The sequence below is a fragment of the Balaenoptera borealis genome (assembly GCF_965194805.1).
Source record: "Balaenoptera borealis genome assembly, chromosome: 15".
In the NCBI taxonomy this organism is placed as follows: Eukaryota; Metazoa; Chordata; class Mammalia; order Artiodactyla; family Balaenopteridae; genus Balaenoptera; species Balaenoptera borealis.
The window spans coordinates 55,274,748-55,292,921 of record NC_138871.1 but is presented as its reverse complement, the minus strand read 5'-3'; the positions used below and the strand labels follow the sequence as shown (position 1 = coordinate 55,292,921).

Genomic DNA, 18,174 nt, shown 5'->3' with positions numbered 1-18,174 from the left:
ATATAGTGAATCCTGGACTGAAATCTATTCATTTCTTTGCTCATTTAAGTACTGGAGGGAGAGAGGGAAAGAGAATATATCAATGCTTTGTTACATATGTCTTGCTTTCTAATTTTTATAGTACTACAGGAAAATAAGTGTTTAATAACAATTGCTAACATGGCAAATCGTTAGGCATACATAAATTTTATAACTTCCACTCTCAACTGATAATAATTGACTTTGTATCAATCACAATTTTGCCTCAGTGTTTCTATACGTATTCATTTATGTAAAGTTCTTGAGAAATGTTTGGATGAAATAACAAAATAACAGATAAAGATGTAAATATATAGTATTGATTTAGACTTTACTTCATAATTTGAATTGCTACTGATTGAATTATTGATATAGGAATAGGTTTGAAAAAACAATTGTATAGACACTTTGTGGCAAGCATAATGTCAGAATATTATTATACTTAAAACAGCACTCTCTACATTTCAGGAATGTGAGTTAGAGATCTTAGTTTTTAGCTTGTTATTTGGTCATTGAATAAAGATTTTTTTTATGGAAATCAAAAAAATTGGTTATTGATGAGTTGTAGGGGTTCATTATATATTCTGAGTATGAAAACTCTATCAGGTATGTATTGAGAGCATTTTCTCCCAGCTGGTGGTTAGCCTTTGCATTTTCTTAATGGTATTTTCCAAAGAGCAAAAGTTTTTGATTTTGATGAAGTCCAATTTATTAACTTATTTTTCTATGGTTCCTACTTTTTGTGTCCGTCTAAGAAATCTTTGCCTATACTAAGATCATGAAATTTTTCTCCTATTTTTTCTTCTATAAATTTTATTGCATTGGCTCTTATATCTTGGCTTATGGTCAATTTTGAGTTAATATTTACATATGACATGAAATAGAGGTCAAAGTTCCTTTTTGTTGTTGTCGTTGCACGTGGCTATTCAGTTGTTCCAGCACCGTTTACTGAAGAGGCCGTCTTTCTCCATTAATTTACTGTTGCATCCTTTTTGAAAATCAATTGATGGTATATGTATAGATCTATTTCTAGACTTTCTATTCTGTTTCATTGATCTATCTTTTATGCCAGTATCACATTGTTTTGATTATTGTGGCTTCATAGTGAGTCTGTAAATGGAGTAAGTCTTCCAAATTTGTTTTTGTTTTTCAAAATTGTTTTGGCTATTCTGGGTTTCTGCATTTCCATATAAATGTTAGAACCAACTTATCAATTTCTATTAAGTCTACTGGAATTTTGATTGAGGTAGCACTGAATCTATAGATGAATTTGGGGAGAATTGACATCTTAACAATATTGTTATGCAGTCCATGAATATGATATGGCTTTCTCTTTATGTAAGTATTCCTTAATTTCTCTCAGCAAAATATTGTAGTTTTATTTTACAGACCTTGCACATCCTTTGTTAAATTTATTCCTAAATATTGCATTTTAAAAAAATCATACTTTAAATCACATTTTCTTTTTTTTACATTTTAACTTCCAGATGTTTATTGCTAGAAATCAGTTTATTATTATCAGGAAATATATTTTAAATACAAGTAAGGTAAATTATTAGAAAAAGCTCTCTACCTATGAGATCCAAATAATTTGGCCAAATCAAACAAATTTTGCCAAATTTTGTTTTGTAGTTAACTTAAAAGATGTAGAGGGACTTCCTTGGTGGCACAGTGGTTAAGAATCCACCTGCTAACGCAGGGGACACGGATTTGAGCCCTGGTCGGGGAAGATCCCACATGCCGCGGAGCAACTAAGCCCGTGCGCCACAACTACTGAGCCTGCGCTCTAGAGCCCGTGAGCCACAACTACTGAAGCCTACACGCCTAGAGCAGCAAGAGAAGCCACCGCAGTAAGAAGCCCGTGCACCGCAATGAAGAGTAGCTCCCGCTCGCTGCAACTAGAGAAAGCTCACATGCAGCAATGAAGACCCAACGCAGCCAAAAATAAAAAATAAATAAAATAAATAAGTTAAAAAAAAATTAGTGTAACTTATTCAGGAATATCATATAAAGACACACACCTGAGTGAAATAAATCCGATGTAGTTTCAATAAATATATAAAAAAAAATGTAGATAATTTTTAAGAGGGTGAATTTAGTACTGTTTTATGATATATGCTTTTCAATAGATACATTATTCTTTTAATTTGTTCACTGTAATACCAGGTAACAAATTTAAAATGAGATAATTGGTTACTTTTGGGGCTTTTCTAGTCATTAAACTTGACATGGCAATTAGAATTATTACATTTAAGTAAATTTTTGCATTTAGTTTATATAGTATAAGTTCTTGATTATATGTCTTCTTTTCTACTATATTACTATATAAAATGTTGGCAGGATCTCCCCTCAAAATAAATAGAAGTATATAATTATAAAATAACATGATGTAAATCCTAACAAGTCACTTCGATGAACATACTAATATCTTCAATAATAGTAAACTATGTGCACATGTTTGAATGTAATGTTAACAGAAAATCCAGTGGTTATTATCAAAGTATAATGATAAAAATAAATAATTTCTGAAAATCATTTAGCACATATAAAAAAAATAATGATAATGTTAACTGTTAGCTCCTCCCTCCTTTCCCTCATCATTCATTTTTAACCCTAAAACAGTAAAGTTTAAATGGATCTTTACACTTAAGTGAATGTGTCAATGCAAATAAGAGCATGGTTTCATGTAACAGCTTTCAGTACTTTATATTCTTTGCAAATTATCTTTGAGATCTATTTCTAAAATCTGAGAGATCATAAAGATTTGAGGATTATCCCTTCAGTATTTAAAATTTCATCTTGTATGAATTGGCCTTAAGAGCCCATTGGCTAAAGCATTTGACCAAGTAAAACATTGTCTGGATTCATTTTGAATTTAGCTTGTACTCTGAAATGTAAAACAGCTGTTTACAAATGTTCAATTTTAACTGATAAAATTTTAACAGATTGATTATTTAATTTAATTTTAAACTATTTAGATTTAATTTTAACTTTGATTATTTTATTACTGTAGCTCTCTATTAACTTACTATGAGCATGTTAGTACTGCATTTTTCCCTTTAGTAAGAAATCATCTGAACAAAAACTGCATTTAAGTAACATAGTTTGAATGGCCCAGTATATTCAGAGAGAATATTGAATCATTTCCATCAGAGTGAAGACATTACCATATCTGGGTAAGTTTTAGAAATAGAGTATTCAGTGATTTATATTTAAATTCCATAGAGATTATAGAAATATTAATACATAGATAAAATTGATTGTGTTTAGTTACCTGTTTAAAAATGGAAATATATTTATTGCTTCTCCTTATAATACATTCTCACTGGAAAAAAAATTCCAACAATATAAAAATGTGAAAGTCCTCTTGAAATTCTATCCCATAGAGATAACATGTTAATGTCTAGTGTATTTCCTTTTAGACTTTTTAATGCATGTATAAACATAATTTTAAAAACAGATGTTGAATCATGCTGTGTATATATTATGCTATACTCACTTTTTTCTTCTTTCTCTAACTTAACAGTAAATATTAAACATCTCCCCATATCAAGCCATCAGAATTCTAGTTCATCTTTTTAATGGTTGCATAGTTTGCACTGTGAACTGTTCCTTTGTTTATTAGACTCCTCATTGATGGACAGTTAGATTTTCCTTGACTTTCTGATATGTTAAACAGTACTTCAAGTGATATACTTGTATTAATTTTTTATTGTTGTTCTAACAAATCATCACAAACTTAGTATCTTAAAACAATATAAATTTACTATTATCTTACTATTACACTGGTCACACTGGGCTAAAATCAAGATGTATGCATCGTTTCTGGAGTCTTAGAGGCAAATCCATTTCCTTGCCATTATCAGCTTCTAGAGTCTTCCTTCATTCCTTGTCTCATAGCCCCCTTCCTTCATCTTCAAGATGGGGAATCAGGAAATCACCCCCGGAACTGTTGAGTTCAAAAACATATACCTGAGATCTAGGGATCAGAAAGCTGCCATTGCACCTTCCTTTTTCACCCATGAAGTTAATGGCTGGATACTGGAATGCTTTTAAAGAAGAACTCAACATGTATGCCACTGTGCTTCCAATAACAATAGCTAGCCAAAGTATTGTCTTATGTCCACATTTCAAATCGCATGTAAGTGAGTCTAAGTGGTGCAACCTATTTCACATCCAGAACCTTAGCTATAGTAGAATCTGGAAAAGTAGTTTTCCTGCTTCTGTAATACAAGAAGTCAATCTAGAAGGAAGTTGGAATGTATGCTGAGTGATTCTATTTCACCATATCTTGCGCAGTAGATACCTAGCCATGTGCTGAAAGATAGCTACTCATGTGTGTTTGCTGCATGGAGGTTGACCAGGAGCTAGGAAAGTGAGTCCTTCTATGTGAATCGGTGTTCTTAGTTGCAAACATCAGAACTCATGCTAGTTGATTTAACTGAAAAGGAATTTATTAAAGCATTGGGGAACTCCAGGAATCCTAGGAGAGCCAGAAGGTCAGACTTGGGGGAAATACACCAAGTACAATGCCCAAATCACATTAGGAAACTGCTTCAGTGAAGGCATCATTCATGCCACCACTTGGCACTGAATCCATAGACTGTGTTGAATACCATGGTGTACTGCCTCTTCACTTTGCTCACTAGTAAACTGAAGTCACGTGCAGGAGTATTTGATTGGCTGAGCCTGCTCTATTATTAGCAGGGTAAGATGGGAAAGTGAGTTCTGGCTTTTACTCTAGAGAGGAGGAATTCACAATGTGGAAAATTTTCCAGTTCTTAAAAATGATGTTTAGAAGATGCTGAGTATCCACAGATGTGAAGATGTCCACTATAGTGAGCAATGAGTTGAAGACAAATCAGCTATATTTTATAAACAATGATCTGGTTTTATATCATATCTAAATTCCTTTTTGTCAGCTCCTAACTTTTTCGTAGATCTGGTTTAAACAGTCCAGCTTGTCTCAGTCGGGTAATGCAGGACTGTTTTAGGATGTTTGTAGACCTTAGGAACTTTTGTCTTTGGAGGCAAACTCTATGAAGCTCATTAACCTACATCCCACATTAATACAACTTAAGTACAAGCACATGTGTTAAATTGAAGTTTACTACTTCTGTTTTGTAGACATTTATCTGAACTTTATGAAGTAAGATCCTACAGTTTCTGTTTTGTATGTTGGCACATATTTATTTTAGATTTCAAATATTTTCGTAAGTCTTTGGGAAGCACATAGGCCTTAAGCAATATGTCTCTAGTGCCTAATGCATCAAACAGCCTTAAAACTCTGTGTGGAATCCGTTGTCCAAACTTGGACCAAAGGGTTAAATTGGTAGCCTTCCCCAGCGAGACAGGGTGATGAGATCATTAAGGGGAAAGGAAGAGACAAAAGTCAGGCCATTAGATACCTGTATGTGTACAGTATAGTAAAAGAAGCACACAGCTAGTTGCTTTTCTCATGGCTTAGAAGATATAACTCTGTTTTACGAAAATGTAAAATTAACATATAATGTGCCATAAAAGAAAGAATGTGTAGATACGTAAAATAATATGTGTATCACAAAATCAAACCAAGCCAACACAGGTATTTCATTTTTTTTTTAACATCTTTATTGGAGTATAATTGCTTTACAATGGTGTGTTAGTTTCTGCTTTATAACAAAGTGAATCAGCTATACATATACATGTATCCCCATATCCCCTCCCTCTTGAGTCTCCCTTCCAGCCTCCCTATCCCACCCCTGTAGCTGGACAAAAAGCACCGAGCTGATCTCCTTGTGCTGTACGGCTGCTTCCCACTAGCTATCTGTTTTACATTTGGTAGTGTATATATGTCCATGCCACTCTCTCACTTCATCCCAGGTTACCCTTCCCCCTCCCTGTGTCCTCAAGTCCATTCTCTACGTCTGCGTCTTTATTCCTGTCCTACCCCTAGGTTCTTCAGAAGCATTTTTTTTTTTTTTGGTTCCATATATATGTGTTAGCATGTGGTATTTTTCTCTTTCTGACTTACTCTGTGTGACAGTCTCTAGGTCCATCCACCTCACTACAAATAACGCAATTTCATTTCTTTTTATGGCTGAGTAATATTCTATTGTATATATGTGCCACATCTTCTTTATCCATTCATCTGTCGATGGACACTTAGGTTGCTTCCATGTCCTGGGGTATTGTAAATATAGCTACAATGAACATTGTGGTACATGACTCTTTTTGAATTATGGTTTTCTCAGGGTATATGCCCAGTAGTGGGATTGCTGGGTTGTATGGTAGTTCTATTTTTAGTCTTTTGAGGAACCTCCATACTGTTCTCCATAGTGGCTATATCAATTTACATTGCCACCAACAGTGCAAGAGGGTTCCCTTTTCTCCACACCCTCTCCAGCATTTACTGTTTGTAGATTTTTTGATGATGGCCATTCTGACTGGTGTGAGGTGATACCTCATTGCAGTTTTTTGCATTTCTCTAATGATTAGTGATGTCGAGCATCCTTTCATGTGTTTGTTGGCAGTCTGTATATCTTCTTTGGAGAAATGTCTGTTTAGGTCTTCTGCCCATTTTTGGATTGGGTTGTTTGTTTTTTTGATATTGAGCTGCATGAGCTGCTTGCATATTTTGGAGATTAATCCTTTGTCAGTTGCTTCGTTTCAAATATTTTCTCCCTTTCTGTGGGTTGTCTTTTTGTCTTGTTTATGGTTTCCTTTGCTGTGCAAAAGCTTTTAAGTTTCATTAGGCCCTATTTGTTTATTTTTCTTTTTATTTCCATTTCTCTAGGAGATGGGTCAAAAAGGATCTTTTTATTTATTTATTTTTTAAAATAAATTTATTTTATTTATTTATTTTTGGCTGCATTGGGTCCTTGTTGCTGTGTGCCGGCTTTCTCTAGCTGCGGCGAGCAGGCCTCTCATTGCAGTGGCTTCTCTTGTTGCATACTCAGCATGGGCTCTAGGTGCACGGGCTTCAGTAGTTGTGGCACGCGGGCTCAGTAGTTGTGGCTCACAGGCTTAGTTGCTCTGCGGCATGTGGGATCTTCCAGGAGCAGGGCTCGAACCCATGTCCCCTGCATTGGCAAGCGGATTCTTAACCACAGTGCCACCAGGGAAGGCCCTCAAAAAGGATCTTGCTGTGATTTATGTCATAGAGTGTTCTGCCTATGTTTTCCTCTAGGAGTTTTATAGTGTCTGGCCTTACATTTAGGTCTTTAATCCATTTGGAGTTTATTTTTGTGTATGGTGTTAGGGAGTGTTCTTATTTCATTCTTTTCCATGGATCTGTCCAGTTTTCTGAGCACCATTTTCTGAAGAGGCTGTCTTTTCTCCATTGTATATTCTTGCCTCCTTTATCAAAGATAAGGTGACCATATGTGCATGGGTTTATCTCTGAGCTTTCTATCCTGTTCCATTGATCTATATTTCTGTTTTGTGCCAGTACCATACTGTCTTGATTACTTAGCTTTGTAGTATAGTCTGAAGTCTGGGAGCCTGATTCCTCCAGCTCCGTTTTTTCTTTCTCAAGTTGCTTCATCTCTTCGGGGTCTTTTGTGTTTCCATGCAAATTGTGAAATTTTTTGTTCTAGGTCTGTGAAAAATGCCATTGGTAGTTTGATAGGGATTACATTGAATCAGTCGATTGCTTTGGGTAGTATGGTCATTTTCACAATGTTGATTTTTCCAATCCAAGAACATGGTATATCTCTCCATCTGTTTATATCATCTTTAATTTCTTTCATCACTGTCTTATAGTTTTCTGCATACGGGTCTTTTGTCTTCTTAGGTAGGTTTACTCCTAGGTATTTTATTCTTTTTGTTGCCATGGTAAATGGGAGTGTTTCCTTAATTTCTCTTTCAGATTTTTCATCATTAGTGTATAGGAATGCAAGAGATTTCTGTGAATTAATTTTGTATCCTGGTACTTTACCAAATTCATTGATTAGTCCTAGTAGTTTTCTGGTAGCATCTTTAGTAGGATTCTCTGTTTATAGTATCATGTCATCTGCAAACAGTGACAGTTTTACTTCTTTTCTGATTTGGATTCCTTTTATTTCTTTTTCTTCTCTGATTGGTGCGGCTTAAACTTCCAAAACTATGTTGAATGGTAGTGGTGAGAGTGGGTAACCTTGTCTTGTTCCTGATCTTAGAGGAAATGGTTTCAGTTTTTCACCATTGAGAATGATGTTGGCTCTGGGTTTGTCATATATGGCCTTTATTATGTTGAGGTAAGTTCCCTCTATGCCTACCTTCTGGAGGGTTTTTATCATAAATGGGTGTTGAAGTTTGTCGAAAGCTTTTTCTGCATCTATTGAGATGATCATATGATTTTTATCCTTTAATTTGTTACTGTGGTTTATCACATTGATTGATTTGCGTATATTAAAGAATACTTGCATTCCTGGGATAAACCCTCCTTGATCATGGTGTATGATCCTTTTAATGTGCTGTTGGATTCTGTTTGCTAGTATTTTGTTGAGGATTTTTGCATCTATGTTCATCAGTGATACTGGACTGTAGTTTTCTTTTTTGTGTGACATCTTTGTCTGGTTTTGATATCAGGGTGATGGTGGCTTCGTAGATTGAGTTTGGGAGTGTTCCTCCCTCTTCTATATTTTGGAAGAGTTTGAGAAGGATAGGTGTTAGCTCTTCTCTAAATGTTTGATAGAATTCGCCTGTGAAGTCATCTGGTCCTGGGCTTTTGTTTGTTGGAAGATTTTTAATCATAGTTTCAATTTCAGTGCTTGTGATTGGTCTGTTTATGTTTTCTATTTCTTCCTGGTTCAGTCTCTGAAGGTTGTGCTTTTCTAAGAATTTGTCCATTTCTTCCAGGTTGTCCATTTTATTGGCATAGATTTGCTTGTAGTAATCTCTCATGATCCTTTGTATTTCTGTAGTGTCAGTTGTTACTTCTCCTTTTTCATTTCTAATTGTATTGATTTGAGTCTTCTCTCTTTTTTTCTTGATGAGTCTGGCTAATGGTTTATCAATTTTGTTTATCTTCTCAAAGAGCCAGCTTTTAGTTTCATTGATCTTTGCTCTTGCTTCCTTCATTTCTTTTTCATTTATTTCTGATTTGATCTTTATGATTTCTTTCCTTCTGCTAACGTTGGGGTTTTTTTTGCTCTTCTTTCTCTAATTGCTGTAAGTTTAGGTTCTTTATTTGAGGTGTTTCTTGTTTCTTGAGGTAGGATTGTATTGCTATAAACTTACATCTTAGAACTGCTTTTGCTGCATCCCATAGGTTTTGGGTCGTTGTGTTTTCATTGTCATTTGTGTCTAGGTATTTGTTGATTTCCTCTTTGATTTCTTCATTGATCTCTTGGTTATTTAGTAGCATATTGTTTAGCCTCCATGTGTTTGTAGTTTTTTACAGATTTTTTTCCTGTAATTGATATCTAGTCTCATAGCACTGTAGTCGGAAAAGATACTTGATACGATTTCAATTTTCTTAAATTTACCAAGGCTTGGTTTGTGACCCAAGATAAGATCTATCCTGGAGAATGTTCCATGAGCACTTGAGAAGAAAATGTATTCTGTTGTTTTTGGATGGAATGTTCTATAAATATCAATTAAATCCATCTTGTTTAATGTATCATTTAAATCTTGTGTTTCCTTATTTATTTTCATTTTGGATGATCTGTCCATTGATGTAAGTGGGGTGTTAAAGTCCCCTACTATGATTGTGTTACTGTGGATTTTCCCTTTTATGGCTGTTAGCATGTTGCTTATGTATTGAGGTGCTCCTTTGTTGGGTGCATAAATATTTACAATTGTTATATCTTCTTCTTGGATTGATCCCTTGATCATTATGTAGTGTCTTTCTTTGTCTCTTGTAATAGTCTTTATTTTAAAGTCTATTTTGTCTGAAATGAGAATTGCTACTCCAGCTTTGTTTTGATTTCCATTTGCATGGAATATCTTTTTCCATCCCCTCACTTTCAGTCTGTATGTGTCCCTAGGTCTGTAGTGGGTCTCCTGTAGACAGCATATATACGGTCTTCTTTTTGTATCCATTCGGCCAGTCTATGTCTTTTGGTTGGCAGCATTTAATCCATTTACATTTAAAGTAATTATCGATATGTATGTCCCTATTACCATTTTTTTAATTGTTTTAGGTTTGTTATTGTAGGTCTTTTCCTTCTCTTGTGTCTCCTGCCTAGAGAAGTTCCTTTAGCATTTGTTGTAAAGCTGGTTTGGTAGTGCTGAATTCTCTTAGCTTTTGCTTGTCTGTAAAGTTTTTAATTTCTCTGTCGAATCTGAATGAGATCCTTGCTGGATAGAGTAATCTTGATTTTAGGTTTTTCCCTTTCATCACTATAAATATGTCCTGCCACACCCTTCTGGCTTGCAGAGTTTCTGATGAAAGATCAGCTGTTAACCTTATGGGGATTACCTTCTATGCTATTTGTTGCTTTTCCCTTGCTGCTTTTAATATTTTTTCTTTGTATTTAATTTTTGATAGTTTAATTAATATTTGTCTTGGCGTGTTTCTCCTTGGATTCATCCTGTATGAGACGCTCTGTGCCTCCTGGACCTGATTGACTGTTTCGTTTCCCATATATGGGAAGTTTTTGACTATAATCACTTCAAATATTTTCTCAGTCCCTTTTTCTCTTCTTCTTCTGGGACCCTTATAATTCGAATGTTGGTGAGTTTAATGTTGTCCCAGAGGTCTCTGAGACTATCCTCAATTCTTTTCATTCTTTTTTCTTTATTCTGCTCTGCAGTAGTTATTTCCACTATTTTATCTTCCAGGTCACTTATCCGTTCTTCTGCCTCAGTTATTCTGCTATTGATTACTTCTAGAGAATTTTTGATTTCATTTATTGTGTTGTTCATCGTTGTTTGTTTGCTCTTTAATTCTTCTAGGTCCTTGTTAAACGTTTCTTGTATTTTCTCCATTCTATTTCCAAGACTTTGGATCATCTTTACTCTCATTACTCTGAATTCTTTTTCAGGTAGGCTGCCAGTTTCCTCTTCATTTGTTTGGTCTGGTGGGTTTTTACCTTGCTCCTTCATTTGCTGTGTATTTCTCTGTCTTCCCATCTTGCTTAACTTACTGTGTTTGGGGTCTCTTTTTCACAGCCTGCAGGTTCGTAGTTCTCTTTGTTTTTGGTGTCTGCCTCCAGTGGGTAAGGTTGGTTCAGTGGCTTGTGTAGGCTTCCTGGTGGAGGGGACTGGTGCCTGTGTTCTGGTGGATGAGGCTGGATCGTTTCTTTCTTGTGGGCAGGACCACGTCTGGTGGTGTGTTTTGGGGGTGTCTGTGAACTTATTATGATTTTAGGCAGCCTCACTGCTAAGGGGTGGGGTTGTGTTCCTGTCTTGCTTGTTGTTTGGCATGGGGTGTCCAGCGCTGGAGCTTGCTGGTTGTTGATTGCAGCTGGGTCTTAGTGTTGAGACGAAGATCTGTGGGAGAGCTCTCGCCGACTGATATTTCATGGGGCCTGGAGGTCTCTGGTGGACCAATGTCCTGAACTCGGCTCTCGCACCTCAGAGGCTCAGGCCTGACACCTGGCCGGAGCACCAGCACCTTGTCAGCCACATGGCTCCAAACTCCACAGTCCAGAGGCTCTCCTTTCCACGTGCTGCCTCTCCCCTCCAACATAGGTATTTCTAAATGGTAGCAAGTGATAAAAAATCTTTGTCTACTGTGGAATCCTTTTTAGCAAGGATCTGTTCAAAATTAACAAATCATTCCTTTGATTAGCCTTGTTAGTCTATGTGACAATTTAATTAGAACTGATTTTTCTGTGTTTTCCTGATGCTGAAAAAAGTCTCAGTACTTTTGTGAATGAGGAGGTCTGCCCGTTTCAGTTTCTACGTTAGTTTTTTTATAAATCTATAAGCAGTTGTATACATTTTATGAGGTCCAGGAAATAGCCTTAAAAATGTTTTTTATTCCATGATTGGTAGTAATCATTTTTTAAAGTGCAAAGAGTGTCACAATTACCAGACAATAGATGATGTAGTACCATCATTCCTTCTTTTTAGTATTTAGAGGTTTTTGCTATCTGAGAAATACTCATACAACATCACTGATCATCGAAGCTTAGATGAATACTCAGGAGAGAAAATTACACAATTATTTTAGGTAATTATATATAAAGATGTATTAATTATAAAAATCTAACATGAGTTTAGTAATGATAGGATATAGCTTAAATCTCTGGCTTCTATTTTAACAATTTCCAAGAATCACATCCAGGTATATGAAGTAAAAGGTGACATGTTCATCTGTGTATAACTTGCATATTTCTGCATAAGTTACACAGTCAAGTCTCAGGCTGTTTCTAATTAATCTTTATTGTTGCTTTCATGAGTCTTTTTTCTTTCTTTTCTGTTTCATGAAAGCAACAACAAATATTTAGGACTCAACCAATACCTTTTCCCTAGTTGTGAGAGAGGGAATACGTATGTGAAGAGGAGAATATACAAAGTGTGGGTACAGTGAGGTGCATCTGAGACATTACTTGGATTTTTAGTAGGCCCTTGAAAGTAGTATCGAGAATTTGGAGCTAAAAGCATTTAATAATATTTTTAAAAATATTAGTTTGATGGGTTGTGCCCAGGCTTATTACTCAGGACAGAGTATTATCTATCTCTTAGCCTGCATTCCGCTGGTAGAAGCTTACTTGATTTTTCCCCTTAGGTAAAGTTTTTTTTGGAAAATTGTCTAAGGGATTAACTGTCACCTCATTATTGTTGTTAATCACTTCCAGAGCTCTTTGCTATTATCCATCACAGTGGTCAAGAGGATCACAAAGAAAGTGCTAAATCTTTATTCACAAAGAAAGTTGACTGTTGGCTGCTGCCTACATCAGCCATATATTTCCTTTGAACATTTATGGGATAGTAATAGTTAGAATTAAATTCCTAGAAGTGATCCTTAATATTGTGTTTGTGGGGGAATATTTGATGTCAGAGCAATATTGAATATCAAATAAATAAAACCAAAGAAAATTGAACATAAACCATTAAGATATACAACTACTATTTCCTCAAAACCATTTACATTATTCTCCTGTTCATATAGTTCTTTTAAGCAGTTTTCTTGAAAGTTTTGAAGAAAAGACTTTTTCCTGTTTAAAAATTAAAAACTTTTTAGCAATGTGAAGAAATTTTATTTACATTTTTTCACTCTTAATTAACCTCTTTATTTCATGTGTCCTTTCCCAGTATTATTGAGATATAATTGACATATAACATTGTATGGTTTATAATGATTTGATATTGTATATTATATATGTGATAATATTTCACATATATTGTGAAATGATTGCCACAGTATGTTTAATTAACATCCATCACCTCACAAAGTTACAAAAATTTTTTTACCTTGTGATGAGAACTCTTAAGATTTACTCTTAGCAACTTTCAAATATAAAAACAATATTGTTAGTAGTTATCATGTACATTACATCCCCATAACTTATTTATCTTATAACTGGAAGTTAGTGCCTTTTGACCATCTTTATGCAATTTCCCCATCCCTTGCCCCCTCACCTCTGGCAATTACAAATCTGATCTCTGTTTCTGAGTTTGTTTTTTTTAGATTCCACGCATAAATGAAATCATCCAGTATTTATCTCTGTCTGACCTATTGCATTTAGCATAATACCCTCAAGGTCTATCCATGTTGTTGCAAATGGCAGTATTTCCTTATTTTTTATGGCTGAATAGTTTTCCGTTGTATATGTAAACCACATTTTCTGTATCCATTCATCCATCGGTGGACGCTTAGGTTGTTTCCATGTCTTGGATATTGTAAGTAATACTGCAGTGAACATGGGGATGCGGTACTTCTCCTTCCTTTCCTTTGGATGTATTCCCGGAAGTAGAATGTGGAATCATATTGTTGTTCTATTTTTAATTTTTTGAAGAACCTCCATACTTTTTTCCATAGTGGCTGCGCCAGTTTACATTCCCATCAGCAGTGCACCGCGGCTCCCTTTTCTCCACATTCTCACCAGCATTTGCTATCTCTTATCTTTTTGATGACAGCCATCCTAACAGGTATGAGGTGATATCTTATTGTGGTTTTGATTTGCCTTTCCCTAATGATGAGTGATGCTGAGCACCTTTTCATGAACCTGTTGTCTGTTTGAATATCTTCTTTGGAAGAATGTCTATTCAGGTCTCTTGCCTGCTTTAAATTGGAATATTTATATTTTTGCTGTTGAGTTGTATGAGTTCCTTATTTATTTTGGCTATTAATCCTTTATCAGATGTGTGGTTTGCAGATATTTTCTCCCATTCTATAGGTTGCCCTTTTATTTTGCTTATCATTTCATTTGCTGTGTAGAAACTTTTTAGTTTGATGTAGTCCCATTTATTTATTTTTAATTTTGTTGCTTGTGCTTTGGATGTCATATCCAAAATATCATGGCCAAGACCCATGTCAAGAGGTTTTTGCCCTGTGTTTTCTTTTAGAAGTTTTATGGTTTCAGGTCTTATGTTTAAATCTTTAATCCATTTCGAGTAATTTTTGTATAAAATAAGGGTCTAGTTTCATTCTTTTGCATGTGAATAGATTTACATGTTTGATAAAAACATCCATGGACTTTTCTTTCAAAGATAAAAAAACCAAAAATTGAAGTTATAAAATGAAGATGCTCTCTCAGCTAGGAATGCCTTTCTAGAAATGTAGAAATGCAATTATCCTTTAATAAATAAGCATATCTTCAAATTTTCTCAGTAATGTGTCACTGTAAAAAATTAAAAGATGACATTGCTACTCACAATAACAATACAAAATGAAAACAATTGCAACACAGATCCAGGATGTTAGAGATGAATGAAAAATTATCTTGCTTTTTATAATTAAAGTTTGCTAGTTTAATATTTATGAACAGGCTTATAGACTTCTTAATTACTCAGGTGAAATACTGTTGTCTTTGTTTCTAAAGCATTCTCTTTTTCTTCCTAAATCAAAAATGGAGAAAACTTAAAGCACATGACTCAGTTATAATTTTTAGAGCAACAGTGGATAACAATTTTTTAAAGACTTAGGAATCCTTTCATCTCTCTGACTTTTTATCATTTCCATTCTGTATCTAGTTTTTGGTTGCAAAATAATAGGAACTGATGCTCACTAACATGAGTAGAAATAAAATTTATTGGATGTTGGGCAATTCCTAGAGTCTGTGAGGAAGGCTGGAAAAGGCTTGGGAAATGGACAGGAGACAAGGCAGGCTGGGCCCAGGAACCTCTGTCCAGATCAACGTGTAGGACTCTTCTAAGAGGTGAGGTGCTTTTTGTTGAAGGGATACATAGGAACAGTGAATTTCCTGGGTTATCAGCTTACAGCTTTACGTTTTTCATTGTAAAGTGAGCTCCTTTTTCAGAATCAATGTGGTGTGACATACCAAATATCCTTTACACATTCAGTCTCGGTTTTTCTTTCTCTCTCATCTTTCCTTTATATCCTCAACCTGCAGTAATAATAAAAGTATCATAAATAATTTTTTATTTTAAAAAAATTTTTGGCTGCCCACGCGGCATGTGGGATCTTAGTTCCCCGACCAGGGATCGAACCCGAGCCCCCTGCAGTAGAAGCGTGGAGTCCTGACCACTGGACTGCCAGGGAAGTCCCCCATAAATAATTTTTTAATGGATTCCTCAAGAGGAATAGTGTTTCTTCTACTGGTTGTCTTGGTTTTAATGGAATTATCTCAAGAGTGAACCCAGATGTGAGGACAAGTAATCATATGTTTAGGTTCAGGCTCTTACCTCATATAGCATCTCACTTATCAGTTCCCTGTCTCTTCCCTTCCTCTATTTTCCTGGGCTGCAGAGATGCCATCCTGTTAAGTACTTATATGAGCACGCTTTTCACATTGAATTGTAATTTTTAAAAAACATCTCTTCCCCATAGACTATAGATTCCTGGAAAATGAGAAACAGATTTTATTTAAATTTATTTTATTTAAATTTAATTTATTTTAAATTTATTTTCTGCACCTAACTCTATGTTTGGGATATAGAAGGGCTCCATTAAAAAAATCAAAGTAACATGTACATATGGTTAAAATCAAATATTTTGAAGGGCTTATAATGAAAATCAACAGTCCCTTTTCCTCCCTGCCCACCCCTGTCCCGCTTCTCAGAGGCCAACGCTTTTAACTTTTCTAAGTATTTTTTCTGGTAGTTATTTCCATATTTCTTAAAAAATATCCTTATTCTAGTATTTCTTGATTCATCAGTTTTAGACAGCTTATGTTGACCACTCTCCAACATTCCTGAGATATACATCTCTCACTATTTTTGGTTTTATGAATAATCAGTACATATATTAACTATGTAAATAACATTCATTACAGAGCCAAATACTATAATTATATTTTCTCTCTTAAAGAGTTTTCCTTTCCTTTGCACAATTTCTTTTCTATCATTATATTTCCTTCCTTGTACAGCTTTTCTACTGCTTCTGTACTGTATCTATTTCTTAATTTTTTTCAAGTCCTCTATCATTATAGGTTTTTAAATCAGTTTTTTTTTCCCCCATTGTCTTTCTGCTCTGGTCTTTTTTTTTTTTTAAATGCTTCAAGCATCTGCACTACTTTCTTTTTTTTTTTTAATTAATTAATTTTTGGCTGTGCTGGGTCTTTGTTGCTGCTCACGGGCTTTTTCTAGTTGCGCCAAGCGGGGGCTACTCTTTGTTGCAGTGCGTGGGCTTCTCATTGTGGTGGCTTCTCTTGTTGTAGAGCACGGGCTCTAGGTGCGTGGGCTTCAGTAGTTGTGGCTCATGGGCTCTAGAGCGCAGGCTCAGCAGTGTGGCGCAGAGGCTTAGTGGCTCCACGGCATGTGGGATCTTCCTGGATCAGGGATCAAACCCGTGTGCCCTGCGTTGGCAGGCAGGTTCTTAACCACTGTGCCCCAAGGGAAGTCCCTCTGCTCTTGTCTTGACTGGCTTTTTTTCTTTAAGCCACAACATGGCTAGCAACTAGGACTTCCTCTTACTATTCTTCTGGGCTGAATCTCTTGTTTTTTTTGCATCTATGCCTGCCTTGGTATATGGTGTACTTTCTTGTTTTGTGGAATCATATCTTCAAGTAACTTTCTAAGAAAGAAGGGGAAATTTTCTGAGTTCTTGTATATCGGAAGAAGTATTCTATCTTAACACTTTATTATTTGATTGGTTATAAATTCTGCTTAGAAAATAATTTACCCTTTAGAACTTGAAGGCCCCATGTGTTGCCTTCTAGCATGTTGCCTTCTAGCATCCAGCGTGGCAAATGAAGAGTCTATCATTTGTTTTGTAAGAAGCTTTTAGGGTTTCTTTTTGTCCTTGATCTTTGAAATTTCTCAATGAAAAGGTTAGATATGTATCTTTCAAAAATGGATTCTTCTGTGCATGGATAGGCCCTTTTAATCTGAAGACCTGTATCCTTCAGTCTGAGAAGTTCTTTTGTAATATTCCCTTGATCATTTATTTCTCATTTTCATTTTCTCTGTTCTCTATTTTGGAACTTCTGTTAATCAACGTTGGATGATCTTGATTGAGCCTTTGTATCTGATTTTCCTCTCTGTCTTCTATATGATCACTATAAAAATTAAAATAATACAAAAGGATTTATGGTAAAATGTAAATTCTCAGCCTAATCCCATTTATCCTAGTTCCCTGAGGTAACCCTATACCAGTTTTTTTTTTTTTTCTCTAACCTTTCTAAAGATAGTCCAGGCATATTGTGGCAGAGATTGTACACGAAAATACTTGTTTTCCTCTTCCTAGAACCACAGCTGAACTGTGATTTTCCAGCTTCCTTTGCAGTTAGATGCAACCATGTGACTAAGTTCTAGCCAATAGAATGTGAGCAGAAGTGATGTGTGCCGTTCCTGGAATGCCTTAGCTTTTAAGAAGTGGCCAGGTCTTCTGTTTTGTCTTCTACCAGGAAGATGCAGTAAATAACGTGGCCTCTAGAGGATGGTAGAACCATAAAAAAGAAGGATCCCGGGCCTTTCACTGCCTGAAAGAAAGCAGCCCATGACCAGGAATAGAAATGAACTTCCATTGTATTTGAGCCATTAAATACTCTTGGGCCTGATGGTGATACCACCTAACTTTACCTAATACACACATTTTTCTTTGTTTCTCTTTGTTTTCTTTTTTTCCCCACCATTTGTGAGAGTTTCTTCTCTTTATTATCTACTCTTTCCAGCAAATTA

The 18,174-nt window shown here is 35.4% G+C and overlaps 1 protein-coding gene and 1 long non-coding RNA gene across 5 annotated transcripts in view; one reads left to right on the top strand and one right to left on the bottom strand.

Annotated features, from left to right (window-relative positions):
* The window catches only part of CAMKMT (calmodulin-lysine N-methyltransferase), a 408,891-nt gene that overhangs the window by 69,351 nt on the left and 321,366 nt on the right, over positions 1–18,174 (top strand). The gene's annotated exons all lie outside the window — the stretch shown is intronic.
* The window catches only part of LOC309612548, a 440,985-nt gene that overhangs the window by 170,016 nt on the left and 252,795 nt on the right, over positions 1–18,174 (bottom strand). The window lies entirely within an intron of this gene.